Source organism: Ochotona curzoniae, unplaced genomic scaffold, assembly GCF_017591425.1.
Source record: "Ochotona curzoniae isolate NIBS_2020 unplaced genomic scaffold, NIBS_Ocur_1.0 contig_3498, whole genome shotgun sequence".
NCBI lineage: Eukaryota > Metazoa > Chordata > Mammalia > Lagomorpha > Ochotonidae > Ochotona > Ochotona curzoniae.
Genome location: NW_024465885.1, coordinates 7,455,121 through 7,472,563, shown reverse-complemented (window position 1 = coordinate 7,472,563; position 17,443 = coordinate 7,455,121). Strand labels below are relative to the sequence as shown.

The following is a 17,443-nucleotide window of genomic DNA, read 5'->3' as shown; positions in this document are numbered from 1 at the left end:
GCAAATAATTCACACCACTTCATCTTGTTATTAAATACAGCAACTCCTGTTGACTTTTTTCTTTTTCAAAAAAGAGCAAGGTAAAAATCTTAAGTTTTCCCCCTCCAATTGCCTCTTTCCCTGAAGTCTGTGACTTGGAGGGAAAGGCTGTCAAGTTAGTCACAGATTGTGCTGGTTATTAAAAGTCCTGGGTTTCAGTTCCTGCTTTAGTGGCATTCCATTTAATATTGAGCAGGCTATATAATTTGTCTCTGCCTCATTTCTTTTATGGGATAGAGGTGATAACACGTGACAGTGACCTGAGAGCCATGCAGCACGGATAGAAACACTGCGTTTGTTTCGAGAACTCAGTGCAGAGCATCATTGATGCAACCTTTAATAGCAGTTTACAATGCTGTGATTTTACATTTTTCCCTCTAAAATGATTTTTTTCCTTATAAAATAAGCACACTAGTAAATGTTTCCTCCTAAACTTCGTAAACTCAAGCTTTCTCTATATTTGCTTCTCTTTTCCACTTTCACACAAACACACACACACACACACACACACACACACACACACTTTATGGATGGGAGACAAAAATCTAAAGATGGCAGTCAGGAAATAAAAGAGGATTTCAAATAAGTTCTCTAATTTTGGTTTCCTTTACGTTTTAAAGCTATGCATCTTAGGATATAAAATCATGGTGCTTATTTAATTTTCAAAATGCTGTTGTTGAAGAGTAATCACAGACTCTTAAAATCTGAAGGCACCAAAAAAAAAAAAAAAAGCATCTAGGAGCTTATGGTAATGCCTGGCACACAGTAGATAATACATAAACATTTATTTTATTATTTTTAAAAATTTTTATTTTTAAAAAGCAGCGGGGATATGAACCGGAGCCAATATGTGATCACGGCGCATGCAAGTCAAGGACCCTGGCACTGGGCTGGATGCTACATAAACACTTAATGAAGGGAAACTAGGAAAAGCTTCTTATTTTAATCCCAAAGTGAAAACAAAAACCAACTCTGAACATTAAAGAAACGGAATAATTTGCTCACAATTGCTCAAGTAGTTAAACAGTTGAGTCTAAAATTTATGCCATCTAATTTTCAGTTTTGGCTCTTCCCCAGCAACCTGTTGACTCATTTATATCAGTGTCACACATAATCTGCTGAACATGCATTGCAGGAAAAAAAATAAATGAGAATGGCCAGCGCTTTATAAAGTTCACTGTCTCCAAAAGTCACCCAGCATACAGGGGTCACATATGATGTGAAATATGTAAGGTAAAAATCACATATTTATGCATCTATGAAGTATGCAAAATATAAACAAAATGAATCAAAAGGTCTATTTTTAAGGCAAAAGGTCAAAGCCTCTCTTCCATAAGTTAATCTGCCCTTCGAGCAGTTTTGCATGGCCACACAGGTGACTATAGTCCTCTCACCTGCTAAAAGTGGGCTGGCTGTCTCCACACGTTTCTCTTTGTTTCCTGGATGTTAGGTATGAATTTTGCTATAGTTACCCACGAACGAGGCATGAACAACCTCCAGGCATCATAGTCCTTATAAAACTTATCTTGGGTTATTCTGGCCTAGGTGATTGCTAGCTAACCCATTGATGAAGGAAATTCAACCTGATAAAAGCCTTTCCTGAAAACGCTTTAGCCAGGTCAGGCTGTAAATCATAACACAATGCGTGCTTCTTCCATGGGGTACCCTACAGCAACGATTAAAAAAAAAAAACCCTCACTTCCATATCCAGTGGAGTTGTAGTTTATTACCATAACCCTGGCAAGTCAAAAGGACACCACTTTAAAAGCCTTGCAACTTGAGGCCGCCAAGGCTTGTTCCCCTGCAGCCTTCTCTGCTGGGCCTTTCTACCTGTCCTCTCCTGCTGTCTACAGGTCCCGAATATTAGAAAATAGAAAATGTGATGATCTTTGTGTGTCTCTGTAAAATGTGTGTATGTGTGCGTGTGTTTGGGTGTAACGGGCCTTCTGTTTGGCTGCGCGACCCGTCCGTCTCGGCGTGGGCCAATGGCAGGCTGCCTTATATAAAATGAGTGTTTTCAGTCTCTCCGGGTTGCATGTACTGTATGTGGAACAGTGTACAGTGAAGCGGAGGCAGAGCGGCTCCGCGAGCTCCTCTCCACTTTCCCATAGAGAAACCCTGACTGGCCGCGGAGGGCGAGCCACACACACGCCCTCACGCCCCGCGAGCCCGCTAGGTAAGCGCCCCCCATCCCCAGCCCTTCCCCGGGCGCTCGCCCCGCACTTTCTGTTTTCCTACTCACTTGCGAGCCGCCGGGCTGCAGCCCCAAGGACTCCGCGGCAGGAGCAGCGGCAGCAGCCGGTAGGGTGGACTTGAGGAAGACGGAGGGAACCCCGCGCGTCCGGAGCCGCCGCCAGCCCGGCCCGCTGCCCGAGGCACTTTCCCCCCTCCGCCAAAACTTTGGGTCGGGAGAGGTCGGGGGCGAGGGTCGCGGCGGCCGCGTCGGCGGGGCCCGGGGCGCGGGGGGCGCGGAGGCAGTGCCCTGCGAGCGGGAGGCTGGGGGCCGGGCTGGGGAGTAGTAGGCCAGCCGGTGCCAGGCTGCGTTTGCAACCAGCACCTCTCGGCACACAGGCAGCGCCGCCCCGAGAGGGGCACGGGAGCCGGGGCGCGGGGTTGGAGCCGCCGGAGGAAAACAACAACAGGAGCCCTCACGCCGGCGGCGGGCGGCTCGTGGCCGCCCGGGGAGCCCCAAACTTCATCTCCGGCGAAAGTACGTGGAGCCCTGCCTGGGCTCGGCTGCCGGGGGAGGTGGGGCCTGGGGGAGCAGCGGCAGGGGAGGAAGGTACGAGGAGGCAGCCCTCCGTGGATTTATGGAACGTTTGCGTGTGTGTTGGTGACCGGGAGCAGCAGCCCAGTGGCTCGTTCATCGGCAGAGTTGGGATTTGGGTGTTCCGGCCCCGCTGCTCGGTGCCCTCTCACCCCCCACCCCAAACCAAATGCGCGGCGAGTGGAGAAAGTGCTGTTTTAGTGCCAGAGTAGCCTGGAGGAAGAATAGGGGGAGAGGGGGGACGAGGGCGAGGGAGAAGGGGAGAGAGAGAACAGGGAGGGAAACGGGGGGGGGGGCGGCGAGGGAGGGAGGGAGGGAGGGGAGAGAGAGGGAACGGGAGGGAAGAGAGGGGGAAGAGGAGGAGGGAGGCTGTGTCAGGATTTTGCTTGAATGTGGGATTATGTTGTGTCAATAAGTTTAAGGTGGAGAGAGCGAGGCTGGGGGTGGTGGTGGTGGAGGGGAGGAGGAAGGCCTTGGCTGTTTAAAGTCTCGTTTCTGAAGGTAAGTTATGGCATTGCATGGTCGCGATGACAGAAAACTTGCAGATCCTTTATCCGGGGATGGGGTCGATGCGTCTAGAAAGAGCTCCTCAGCCCTCCTAAGCCACACTCGTGTTACACTGTTATTTGCTGCGATTCGGGTCGCTTAGTAAATTACAGAAATCAGACTCGAGGTTTCTTTTCCTCCTCCTCCTCCTCCTCCACCTCGTCTCGCTCACTCACCCTCAGAAATTTTATTATTTAAAAAAATGTCTGGGAGGGGGGTATTGTCTCAAACTTAACGTCACTGAGACTGAACCCGAGTCCTGTAATTTTTACAAGGACCCTGAATCCCGGAATCTGGAACACGTTTGTGTGTGAATTATCCTCGATCATTTCTGCTAAATGAGGAAGGTAAAACGAAACGATGCAAAAAGCTAAGACACAACATGTACGACAGAGTGGAGGGGGGGGGTAGAGGGAGAGACACTGAGAGAAGCTATTTTTTGCTTTCCTTTCTGTAGAAAGGAAAATAAAGCGTGCATTCCCCTCCCTTCCCGGTGTGTAGGGTCTAGTCAATATTTTAACTGTCTGAGGACAGATTCGTCCAGGTGGATCTTGTTGAAAAGTTTCGCGAGGTGGGGTGGAGGTGGGGGGGGGCCGACGAAGGGGAAGGTGGGTGGAGGTGGTGGGGGATGGGGACGGAGCGAGCTCTGCCTCTGCTAATGGTCACTGGCCTGGGGCTTTGAAACCATTGCCTGTCCTGCTAATGACACGTCCAGTTCTCGTCTCCCCGCCGCGGACGCCGGGCTGTCGTTCCCGGGGCTGACTGACTGGGCGCCGGGGTACTTTCCCCGCGCGGGGAGGGGCGCGCTTCGCCATCCCCTGGGGCTGCCCACTCGCGGCGTGGGCCCCCTCCCCGGCCCCACGCGCTCCCCCTCTCCTGCGCGCCGCCGCCGCCACCTCTGCTCGCGCGACTTTTGTAGCCAGCCGGCGGCCAGGGGGCGCGGGGGTCCTCGGCGCGGACGGCCCCACGCGGCCACCCCGCGCCCGGCCCCACGCGCGCCGCGCCGCGCGGTCCAAGCCCGGAATGGCAGCGGCGGGCCGGGCGGCGGCGGTGCCTCCCTGGGGGGCAGCGGAGGCAGAGGCAGTGGCGGCAGGATCTTCGCCGGGCCCGCGGGAGGAGGAGGAGGTGGAGGAGGAGGAGGAACGGGAGAAGGAGGAGGGGAAGGAGGAGGAAGAGGAGGAGGACAGGGAGGCGTTTTCTGCCCAGATCGCCGCCAGTTCGAGCGGGCACGGCACGGGGACACTCCACTCGTTGCTCCTCCGTTGTGGAAAGGTGTTTAGCAGACTTTTACGCCCGTAGTGTGGGGTTTGCACTTCATTTTTTTTTCTCCCCCCCCTTCTCCCCCAAAGCAAGATGGACTCTATTGCCTTTCTCTTTCTCGGTCTGCCTGTGCCTCTGTCTTGTCAGCCTTTAAGATCGACATTTTGTACCAAGATGCAAACTTGATGGTGACCAGCAACAAAGCCGGGGTGGGATCACTCGCTCCCTTCCCTCCTCCCGGTCTCCCAGCTCCCCCCACCCCTACATCGCAGACCTGGTGGCCCAGCACTTGCCACCGTGGGCTCTGGCGAATGTGTTTTCTCAGAGTGGTTCTGATCTCCAATCTCAGGATTGCTGACCCTGGCAGTGCGTTTGGGAGAGCGCTGTGGCTGCCCAGGTTTGCGGGGCTCGGGGCTTCGAGGTACCTGGACCCGCTGCCGTGGTGGCACCTCCCGCTGACTCCTGGGCTCGGCGAGGCTCGAGCTGCGTATTGATCGCTCTGATTTGGTGACTGGCGGATCTGTCCTAGGGGTTGGTGATCACTTGTGCAAGTTGATGAATGATCGCGATGTGGGATCAACTTTCTGCTTGTGCATCCGGGGACTGAGAAGCAGGGGTGTTGGAGACACCCTGGAATGCCAGATGGGCTGCCCCCCAGCCTCTGCCCTTTGAATGTGGGGAGCTTCTTTCCTGCCCACACAGTTCTTGCTTGGAGGGGGTGGAGTCAGCGGAGGGATTGGTGGGGAGCTGGACTCTCCGGTTGTAGTGTCCTTCCTTCTGAGGTGTTACAGGACTTGGGATGCTACTATTGTAAAGCCTTGCTGTTCTGAAGATGTACCTTTATGTGATTCTTCATAGGTCACTGTCGGATGACAAAGGCTTTGCCGCAGTTCATCTTCCTCCCAGTGTACTTTCCACTTGCCTTCCTGAGGTAAGTATGCAAACTCTTCTTCCAAGGGAGTTGGAGAGCCTTGTGAATGCCGTAAGGATCCCTATGGTTCACACAGGATGCCCTATTGAGGTTTCAGACCCCCACAAAGCTTATCTCCCTGAATTTTCTTAGAGTTTAGCTGTGGGCTGTTATTATTTTTAGGTATTTTAAATGTTCATTTCACTTTTACCTGGAAGTGTGTGTCATTTGAAAACTTATTTTCAAATAGGCGTTTTAATTGATCATAAAATTTTACAGAGTTGAAGGCCTAGTGAACAGTACTGTAGAAAGACTGCCCTATATGAACGGAAAGAGTTATTAAAACTCAAGAAACCTTTGAGCAGAAGGCCTCTGTTATTATAATATTGGAGAATTTGCTTACTCTCTTTCCAGCCTTTCTTGAATAACTATGATGTTTGGTGTAATAGTTTGATGCAAAGTTGATCAGAGTAGCCATCAAAATTTAAGTATTTAGAGACTTTAGCAACACTTTAGAAGTCTGAATTGACAGTAAACAGCAACTTGGACCTGTACTAAGTGCCTGTTTCAGATATATGCTCCTCACAAAAGGAACACTGTGCAAAAAGTGTACAGGACAGAAAGTGTCTGCGAAGTTTGCTCATGAGAGGTAGTGGTGTGGATGGGGATGGAAAGCTTTTGACAGCCATGTGGTGAGCTGAACTTGTGGAAAACTGACTTAGAAGCTTGTCTCCCTATGGTGAGAGAGCATTTGAGGTATTCTGAGGTGCTGATATTAAAAGAAAAGAAAGAAAGAAAGAAAGAAAAAGACAACAAACCGAACTAGTTGTTTATACTGTGTGAATTGTGGTGCAGTTAAATGTCCTAGTGCATTTAGTGATTATGTTTTGTGAATGAAAATGAACCTCAGTCCACTTTTCTGTGAAAAAAAAAAATACAGGGATCTTGCCTGTTACTGTTTTGTGGCCTTTGGGGATATCATGTTTATTAACAAAATCTTGTCTTATATTAAGAAGAATTTGAGTTTGAAGACCAGACCTTTGTGGTAGTCTGCATCAGGTAACAAAATACACATTGATGATACTAAGGACGTGGGGATGTATATAGTGCAAGTTCTGTGTCTAACATAACATTTTTTTGTGGACTGCAAATATTGTGTTACTGTTGGAGGTATCATACATGTCGAAAGAGGCTAGTTGGAGTGGTCAGGGTGAGATGATCCTGTAAGGAGAATTTAGTGCATACCAGAATATGTGGTTTTCTGCGTCTTACAGCTTGTTTGCAGCAGTTTTTTCATTTTTTGAACATATGGCAAGAGTATTCAAAATGCATTCCTGATTACTAAAGAACACGATATTTATACATGTGAGGCACCTTATTTTATTCACTGCAGCAAACTTATTTTTTCTCTGTGGAAATATTTTTAACTGATTCACAAATTAATATGATATCAGTAATGTCCAGAATAAAAGTGATTTTTACAAACCAGGATATTTCTTTGAAATATCAATTAACTGCATCATTAAAATAATGTTTTTTAAGAGCATTCTTGTTCTCTGAAATTGTCTTGATAGTAGAAGACTTATAATCATGATTTTGAAAAGTTATCTTGGTAGTGAATTATCAGTTATTTACATCTAAAGTGTTTCAGATTGGAGGCTTATCTATTGAAATAAGAATTTACAGAACTTTTTGTTTTTCTCACACTGAGTTTCCAAACTTCTCATTTTGTTGTTCTGCATATCTCTATTAAGTTCTGAAAGTGAAGCCTTAATTTGTGTTTCAAATTTAGTTTTAGCTGCTGGAAAGGTGGCTATCTGCTGGTTCCAAGGGGGTAGATCTTTAAAGGTGCTTGTCATGGTTTTAGGATGAATCTTCCACTAGACTTACATATTTTTAAAACTTTTTAGTTTTGAGGCTTAAAATATAATCCATTTTGATCGTTGTATCCACTTTTTTTTTTAAATATCAGCTTTGCGAGTTTCTTGAGACAGTTCTGCTTTTAATGCAATTTGAAAAGAGTATATAAAGGGTCTTTGACCCTATATACCTGATCGTTTCACTGAATCCATTGGAACAGAGAAAATTTGTTTGCACACAGTATTCAGAATGCAGCTTTGAGTGAAAGCTGGATTGCATGTATATACGTATGGTTGTCAATGCTATAACTAATTTTGTAGTGGGTTAAATTTTGCATATATAGTGAAAAATAAAAGGAACAAAAGGTCTGAAAATATGTGATCCAAGTCATGAAAACACAAATCACAGACTGAAACAACAGAATCATGGTATTCATGAAATTAAAAAAAAATTTTCGAAGTATTACTCATTAACCAGTATATTAAATATGTTTATTTTAATTTTTTACACAAAGAGCATGGGAAAACACTGTAGTTTAGAGAGCATCTTGTTATAAAAAAGAATTTGTTTTGTACTTGAAATTTAAATATATTTATTTGAAAGGGAGAGAGAGAGGAAAGACAGAGAATCATTGGTTCACTCTCCAAGTGCCTGCAGCAGCTAGTGCCCAGCCAGGCTGAGGCCTGAGCTAGCTGGGAATGTGCTCTGGGTCTCCCATGCTACCTGAGTCCTCATTGCCTACCACCCACGGTGCTTGTTAGCAGTAGCCCTGATAGGGGAGGGGTGTCCCAAGGGGCATCTTAAGCACTGCTCCAGAGAGCTTTAACCAACATTTCACAGCTCAACTTCATTAAAAAAAATCCTTGCTCCAAATTTGCCTGTTTCTGCTGTATTAAATTATTTGTGTTTTCTGAAAGTGTAGAAAATGTTTACAACCATGATATTTAAATAGTGTAAAGATATTTAAATAGTGTACTTTATCATTTAATTTTGACATATTGTGTCTGTCAGTTTGCCATCCCAAAGTTTTTGATACTTAACCATAAGAAAATGCTTTTCATCCATCTTGCTTTTTTTTTTTTTTCTTATTTTACCACAAAGACGTCTTTTAAAATAAGTCTAAGTGGTATCTTTCCTATATTGTTAGTCAGATTCCTTCTTCTGTTAAGGAAATGAAAAATCCCAACTTCCATAGAAATACTGTGATCTCCATGCTGCACTGCTGTTGTGTGCCCGTAGGTAAGTCTGTCAGTTGCTGGCGGTCCTCAAGTTCACCTTAAACACTGCTCTGAAGGTAGAAGGAACTACCTAGCTTCTCCTAGTTGGGAGACTGACTGATTCAGTACGTGAGTTTGTACTACCTCAACAACGGTTGTTGTATACTGTGCCAAATTGCAGTTATTTCTATATTGTAGGTCACATGTGAGGAAAGTTTTGAGAACAACTTTATTTTAGCAATTGTATGTGGTCATGTTACCTTTTAGAGGGAAATTAGTTTGTTGAAACGCTTATATGCTGTTGATTATTTTAAAACTAGAGATATATTCAGAAATTCTAATTTATTAATGAAGTTTTTTCTTTTAAAGATAAAAGATATGATGAAAATTGGAATAAGTGCAATCACATGAGAGAGTGCAATAAAGCACTAACCTATAAAGAATGTTATCTAGAAGTAAAAATATGGAGAGAAGATGAGAAATTGAGGGAATGAAAGACTTATTCAATATACACCTTGAGGGCCTGGCGTGATTGCCTAGCGGCTAAAGTCCTCACCTTGCATGTGCCAGGATCCCGTAAGGGCACCGGTTCTAATCTCGGTGCCCCCCCTCCCATCCAGCTCCCTGCTTGTGGCCTGGGAAAGCAGTCGAGGACGGCCCAAAACCTTGGAACACTGCACCCATTTGGGAGACCTGAAAGAGGTTCCTGGCTCCTGGTTTTGGATCAGTGCAGCTCCGGCCATTGCAGCCACTTGGGGAGTGAATCATTGGATGGAAGATCTTCCTCTCTGTGTATCTGACATTCCAATAAAAAAAGTAAAACAAATCTTTAAATATGTACTATGAAGCATTCACACAGTTACCAAAATGTAAACTCAGTAAGTTAAAATATGTGAGTCAATTTGTCGCCATTCTGCAGTGATGGACTTGGTGCACGGAGCCGATAATAACACGCATGGACCCTGACTGATGGTCAAAGCCGAAGTTTATTAGTGACATCAAACTTTATACACTGAGGGTCTTATGGGATAAGGGAGGAAGTATTGAGCTCTTCAGCAAAACCCAGTAACAGTTTCTATACTTTTGTTTGGAACTCCTTTTGTCTTGTATATTCCACCAAGTGTTATCACACACATAATGTCCACTCAATTGTTCTTATACAAGTGATATCCAGTCAGGTATACAAAAGGCAGCCATTTGGTTGTTCTCATGTCAATATTATCCAATCAACTGCAATCCTGTGCTTGCTCACCTTCTAGGGGCACAATGTCCTCCTACATCAATTCAAGTAGAAAAATAACTTAAGAAGATGGGGAGGTTAGATAGCATACAAAGTAAAAGTACAAATAAATTGGATTTTATGAAATCTCAGAAAAATTAAAAATATTTTAAAGTATTGGTTAATTAATTAAACCAACAGTTATATATGTTCCTGAGATAAAAAGTCAAGAACTAATACAGAAGTTGTACTAAATGGTGTGGGATAGGGAACTGCTCTTTCCAGGTTTCAGGGTGGTTGGTTAATAGCCTGAGGACTTTCTGCTATATACTAGAATGTCTTCAATTCCCAGCTATTCCACTAAGACATGTTTGCATGTTTACATAAGGGTTGTTATGATTTTCCAATTAAAAAAGCAAGTGAGCATGATATCCTAATGAAAATCTTGAATATACTCACATACACAGGTAGATTATAAAGTGTAGTGGTTTAATTGTCTTACACTTTGGGGCACCCATGACTGATTTATATTTACCAGGTGTCAAGATGTGAAGGTTGAAAACGTTACATGTGTAGTGCTTAACAAATGGTATTTCACCAAATTGGCACTTAAATAAAAACGAGGAATAAGCTAAAGAGAAGATGAATGGGAAATACCCGTTCAACAGACATCCCTGAAATTTCAAACACTGTGAAAACCCGACGTTAGTCAATGCAACATGGAGTCAAGTGTGATTAGGTGCAGAGGACTATAGACTTGCGAGTTAACAACGCTAACGTTGGACTTAAATACACTTACCTCTATCATAGAAAAGATTTTAAGTGCGCAATAAGCATTTAATTTATTTGAAAAAATGCAAGTTAAGAAACTTTTGCATTTCCTAATTTTTAAAGCTGTTGTTACTAGGTACATCTACTCCCTCAGCTAAATTTTAATCTGCTATACTTTTTGATCTCTGATGAAGTAAACAGCTCTGTATTTTGAAAATGCCTTTGTACTTTAATGTGTAAAGATACTGGAAATAGATTCGTAGCCCTTCATCTAAATAGTTCTGAAAGATCAAAAGTTTTTTTCTCCAGAAGTTTGGCATTAAAACTCACTGAATAGTAAAACATCATCTGATGGGGCCGGCGTGCTGGTGCCGTGTGCTAACCCTCCACCTGCTGCACCAGCATCCCATGTGGATGTCACTTCTAGTCCAGCTTGTTGCTAACAGCCTGGGAAAGCAGAGGAGGAGGATTAAGGTCTTGGACCTCTGCACTCATGTGGGAGATGGGAAACAAGATCTTGGCTGCCGGCCCCATACTGGCCCTGTGCTGTTCACTGTGGCCATTTGGAGAGTAAACCAGCTGATGGATTTTTACTCTCTGTCTCCCCTTCACCACATAATGCTAACTCTTTCAAGTACAAACAAGTAAATCTTAAAAGAAAAAACAAATTAACTCAGACTGTCCTGGAACTGTTTGAATTAGTTCTCAAACTCATTTTGAGAGAATATTTGCATAATTCGCTCTAGAAATAGTAATATTTATTTATTGATTGATTATGAGGTATTATTCTACCTCTACCTTGGAATGTTATGTAATATGTGCTGTCTTCACAATTTACCTTTATTTATTTTTATTTGAAATACAGAGAAGCATAAAGAAGAAGAGACAGAGAAAAGGGAGCAATCTTTGATTTGCTGGCTCACCCCCCAAATGGCCACACTTGCTGGAGCTGGGATGGTTAGAAACCAGGAATTCGGAGATTCTTTCAGGTCTCCCATGTGGGTTCAAGGGTTCCAAGCACTTGTGCCATCCTCTGCTGCTTGTGCCACCCTCTGCTGCTTGTGCCACAGGGAACCTAATCACAAGTGAAGCAGCCTGGACTCGAACCAGTGCTTGTATGGTATGCTGACACTGCAGGCACAGACTTAATCTACTATGCCACAGTTCCAGTCCCTTACCTTCTTATAAACCCATAAAATCTGACTACTGAGCATATTGAGACCTAAATGATTTTAATAAGGAATTCTGATCCTTTCATAATAACTTCCATGGTCCATGATTAAATTGTCTGATATTCCCACTTACTTAATAAACCTTTGGCTGATTTTGAAAACTGTTCATTTGAACACATTTTTTAAAGATGTGTTCATTTGTTATTTGAAAGATAGATTTTTACAGGGAGAGGAGACAGAGAAGTCTTCCTTCTGCTGTTTCACTCTGTGAATGGCCTCCATGGTCAAAACTGAGCTGATCTGCAGCATGTGGCCTCCCACATGTGATCAGCTGTGTGATGCAGTGGGCCGTCCTCCACTGCTTTCCCAGCCTGAAAGTTGGGAACTGGATTGGTAGTGGAGAAGCTGGGACATGAACCAGCACCCATATGGTTAATCTGCTTGCGGAGTATTAACTTGCTGTATCATGCACTGACCCCTCATCTGAACATTTTTAATTCACTGCAAGCTGGCAGATTATTTAAGATTTCTTAACATTATATAGTAAGTCAAACTGTCAAAACTATGTCTCCAAATATAAGGATGGAAGGCACAGGCATGTTAAGTCACCTAAGCAAACATGACAGTCATTAATATTTGGGCCCCTCTGTTAAGCACACCCCCACAGAAAGTGGTTACTTCCCCCCTTTTATGGCTTTTTGATATTTTGGTTCCTTTGTTGTGGTGATAATATTTATTCTATCAGTCCCATACACAATAAAATTGGCATCATCTTTGAAACACCTACCATGGTAAACATTTCTTGTGTTGAACAAAGCTTAAATTGACTTTTGCTGTGGTGTATTGTTCTTGAGATGTCATGAAGTGGTTATGTTTTCTTTATGATGGTATCATTTGCACATCTGTCTGTCAGTAAAAGTGGAAAATATTGTCTAAAAAGCCAGTCTCTTCTCAGGTGAGAATGTTTTCAGATTGAACTGTTTCACAGAAGTTCTAGATATTTTTAATCATTAGTTATAGAATATTAGGATAATACCCCTATTTTTAATTTCCTGCAAGACCATTTTAGAAAAATGGAAGGCATGTCCTGGGGTAGAGTCCACTTGACACTGTATGAATAAATACTAGCTATTTCTGTTTTACTGTTATGGTAAGAGATTTAAATCTGTCTTCGTTTGGTAAGGACTAAAACTCAAGTTAGTACTGAAGACTTCTCTGTTGATAGCACTTTCATTATTTATTGTGATATCTACATTCCTTGGTGTAGGAAAGCCACAGATTGAGTCTTATTAGGCTTATTATTGAGTCTTATTTTAACATTAAAAAAATGCTGATTTGTTTTGTCGCTTCTGGTGAAACTCTCAGAACTTGTCCAAGTGTGTAGTGCTCATTGACTGCAAAGGGAATGTGGGGAGCATAGGAGAAAATGAGAAAGAGATTTCCTTATCCAGCTGTAAAACTTTCTTTTGAGTTACTGCAGTTTTGGTTTTCTTGCTTCCCTCTTTGTTCTTGCTTCTTTCTCGTCTCTTCCCCTTTCTTGTCTCATCCCATTCTCTCTTATTTCTCTTTCTCTCATATGTTCCTTTCTCCAGTTGTATTCAGTAAGGTGAATAGTTTAGAACAGGGGGTATAGGACTGAAGGTATTTTTTCTTCTTTTCCTTTTATTTATTTATTTACTTTTCTACCCTTTTCTTTGATTTTAAATATTTGCAGTTGAGTCACTTTGATATGTTACTGTGTATAATAAAATTGTTGGTAAATGAATTTGAGTTTTAAACACTTCTGCTTCAGAGGATACTTCAAAAGTTGTTTGAAAATGTAATTAAAGTAATTTTTATATGAATATTTTTGAAATTCGTGCATAGCTTTTTTCATAAAATGAATTTTCTATGAACTTTCTGAAGATCCCTCATGTGTCAATTGAAAAGGGATTATGAAGAACTTTTAACAGGGCTGTATGAAATAATGACACCTGTTGTTTTTATGAGGTAAATTGAAGTAACCTTGTTATCTAAACATTTTTGATTCCTGGGGTGATAGAATGACTACACAGTTTCATTTGTATGTAAGGAAAAGCTGATTGTGTGTGCACATGTGGACATGCACGCTTGCACATGTTCATTTGTTTATTTTAGCGAGATGGAAGGAGGTGCAGAGGGAGAGAGAGGAAGGGAGAGAGCAAGCAAGCCTGCAAACAGGAACAAGCTAGCTCTCATTTGCCAGCTTATTCCCTATATGACTTTATTTGAGAGAGTGGCATGGAGAAACAGAAATCTTATTCCTGGGTTCCCTCCCCCAGTGCTTGCCAGGGCTGGGCTGAGCTGAAGCTGGGAAGCAGGGACCACACATCACTGCTGCTTTCCAGGGGCTGAACTGGCAAGAAGCTGCAGTCAGGAGCCAGACACAGGAATCAAACCCAGGCACTCCACTAATGTTGATGCCAAGCAGAAATCGTAACTGGTAGGCTAACTATCTTCTTCCAGTAGTTTACACTGGGAGAAAGGGAAGGATAAGTTGGGCTTGGAGCCTACTTCAATGGCATGTTTTATTTTTACGACTATTTTTCGTAACTCTCAGATGAGAAGTACCATTTTTTAATGATGAGGAAACCAAGTCTTCAGGTTAAGTAAGTTGTTTGTGGTGACACAGCTAAGAATCAGCAGTGCCATAGTCGCCTACTGTTAGGCCCGCATTCCAAGAGTCAGTGTTTGGGGCAATTTGAAGCCAAGAAGTTCCTCCAGTTTTTCTTTCTCCCAAATTTGGAACTCAATTCAAGAAGGAGAGAGACAGAGTACAGTATTACCATCTGCTGGTTTACTTCCCCAATGTCTGCAACAGCTGGGCCCAGGCTGCAACGGGAGCGGATGAGGATGAGGGACCAGGAATGTATCTTGGTGAGCCCTGTGAGTGGCAGGAACTCGTTACTTCGGCTATTCCTACTGTCTCCCAGGGCCTGCAGTTGGTGGACAGCTGGGATCTGGAGCCAGAGCTGGGAATGAAGCAGAAACCCTGTTGCATGGGACACAGGGCTCTTAACCCCAGACAAATACCTGCTCTGTGGAATTCTGTTCTTTCATTACTTTTAAGGGATTTAGGTGAAAAAGTCTGTTTCTTGGGACTTGTTTTAAATTTTTATCTGTGAGGTCATTGTTGAAGGCATTTAGTTTACTACACACTGACATTTAGTAAATTTTCTAGTTGGTACAGTTAGCATTAATCTGTATAACAACTTTAACATCTTAATTATTATGATATTTCCATAGAAATCATTTGTCTTTTCTTGAAAAGTTGTTTGCCTAACTTAATATTCTATGCTCTGCTACTTTTCAATAATCAGTGAATATATTTTATTGGAAGAATTTAACAGCGTAATCAGGATAGTGTAAAAGAAATGTGCTAGCATTTTCTTTGAAAGGAAATTGAGTATTAGTGGAAAAATGAGTAAGGAGCAGATTTGTGGCCTTCACTTCAGAGTGTCTGACAATCAAACATGAATTGGATACAGGGTCAGTCAGAAATTCCAGTTCATTAGTTTTGAAGTAGTTTAGAAGGCGTGTGCATATTTATTCTATGAGAAGAAAAGATTTTTATAAATTACATGTTTTTATACAAAAACCCAAATCATTTAGCAAATAGAAAGTTATTTTATATTTTTATACTGAAATCCTAGTAATCTGAAATTAAATTCTTTTAGCTTTGCAAATTCTACAAGGTTAGAACCTGATTTGATACTGAATGTCTAAAGTTTGGCTTAAAGTGGCTCTTTTTTTTTCCCAGGAAACCTGTAACTGGGGTATTTATTTCTTTGAGAAAGTTATGTTTCAGATGGTGGTCTTTATACGAGTGCTCTGCTTTTAGTATTTCAACCAATGATGTATTAGCCCTGGGGCCAGAGTTTCCACTTTCTGTGCTTCATCCTCCTGTGGTACACTATTTGTTTACTCTTCTCCATCAGGCAGGTTGCTAAACTGAATCAGTTTAAATTTTATGGCACCTTTCTTTCTATTAATTTTCTTGGGTCACATTCATAGAACAACATTTTCTCAGTAAAATAACTTGGTCAGGTGTTGGTGAGACTCAGGTAGGAAAGCCTGCCGTCAATGTCATTCAGCCTTCATGAACTGAGAGCCTACAGTATGTCGGTGCTTGATCTAGACTTTAGGGATATGAAGACGAATGCCGAACAACCTTATCCTTAAAGCAAACATGTTCTGCTGGCTCGCAAAGGCTAGTACATGTAAATATCTGTCATATAAGTTAATCTGTGCTAATTATTCTAATAAATACAGTGTAAAATAGTGCTGAGTAAATATCAATTCCAGAATAGGGACTGGACCTTGAAACATCCAGGGAGTTTATTGCTGTAGCAACATGGTTTCCCTGATTGCTATTTATGATATAAAACTGATCTGGCCCAGGCACTAGAGTGAATTTTAAAGATCAGGGCTCTAGCCTTATGGTTGCTTTTGTTCAAGTGCTGGTGATACAAGTGCATCCTTTGGATTCTGGTTTATTTAGAAGGTCTGGGACCTTTTTGTTTCTTTGCTGAGGCTTTCACTTTATGTTAAACTATGGTTCAGTTAAATGTATTAGACTTCCTTTTTATTTATTGCTATTAATGTCATAATCTGTAATGACAACATAATTGAACCAAAGGGAAGTGTTTGACTATATAACATCTCAAAGGGGTTTCATACATACCGATTAATGTTAAAAGCATCTTAATAGAGTAGTAAGTATGAAGCAGAGGTACTGGGCTTGAAATAGGTGTCAATAAAAATATTACAAATCACTGTTATAGTTCGATTACAGTGAATTATATTAATCAGGAGTGAATTAGTAGGATTTTTAGCCCAAGTATTAGTCAAACATAGGATTTTGAACAGGGAAAAATACGAGAAATTATAAATTATCTCCGTGCTCCCATCAAGCATTGATAGGTTTTCCGATTTTTCCAGTGTGTACATGGAGTTCCTGTCCCTCTCAAGGTTTAATAAGCTGTGGCTGTGGAACACCCACTTATTTGCTGCTTTTCTTTCATGTGTAGTGAACTGGATATGGGCTCTTAATCATAATTTTTTGTTTATTATGACTCAGAATTTATTCATTTTCACCCAATTTTTATGTGTGGCCCTTCTTCTGCTGGTCACTTGTGAATATCGGCCCAGTTTAAATTAAAACTTTGTTTCTGAAATATTGCACTCAGTGTTCCAGATGGGAACCCTGGGTATTTTAATAACAACTAAGTACATTTAGAAGTGAAATCATAAGGAAGAAGCTGATATGGGAAAATGTTTCTTCATAAGCACACAGCATCAATAATGACCCTAATGTTTATGTTAAAGCAGTAAAGAGAAACAGAGGCAAATAAAAGAATAACTATGAATCTTTCTCCTGTGTTCTGTCTTGGGGCTTTTTGACATGGTGGGAGTATGGCCATTCAGATTTCATTATTTATCTGGAATGTGGTAAGAATGAACTTTTTAAACTGTGAATGTGTGTCTTCATCTCATTGGTGGTCATACAGGCGTAGGCCCAGAGAATGGGTTCAGAAGGATTGTTGGTTTTTATGTTAAGAGTTTTAGAAATGTGGAAAACACTGTACAATGTAGCAATGTGGGGAATGTTCATTCTCTGTGAATAATGCCAACCTGAACACATTTTCTATGAGCAGAGTCACA

At 42.3% G+C, this 17,443-nt stretch overlaps 1 protein-coding gene across 1 annotated transcript in view; it reads left to right on the top strand.

Moving 5' to 3' along the window:
- Positions 1-2,084: 2,084 nt before the first annotated feature.
- Positions 2,085-17,443, top strand: part of BBX (BBX high mobility group box domain containing) — a 275,103-nt gene continuing 259,744 nt past the window's right edge. Inside the window, exons 1-2 of the mRNA XM_040980525.1 lie at positions 2,085-2,215; positions 5,471-5,543. The gene's annotated coding sequence lies outside the window, so the exon portion shown is untranslated. The remainder of the gene's footprint in view (positions 2,216-5,470; positions 5,544-17,443) is intronic.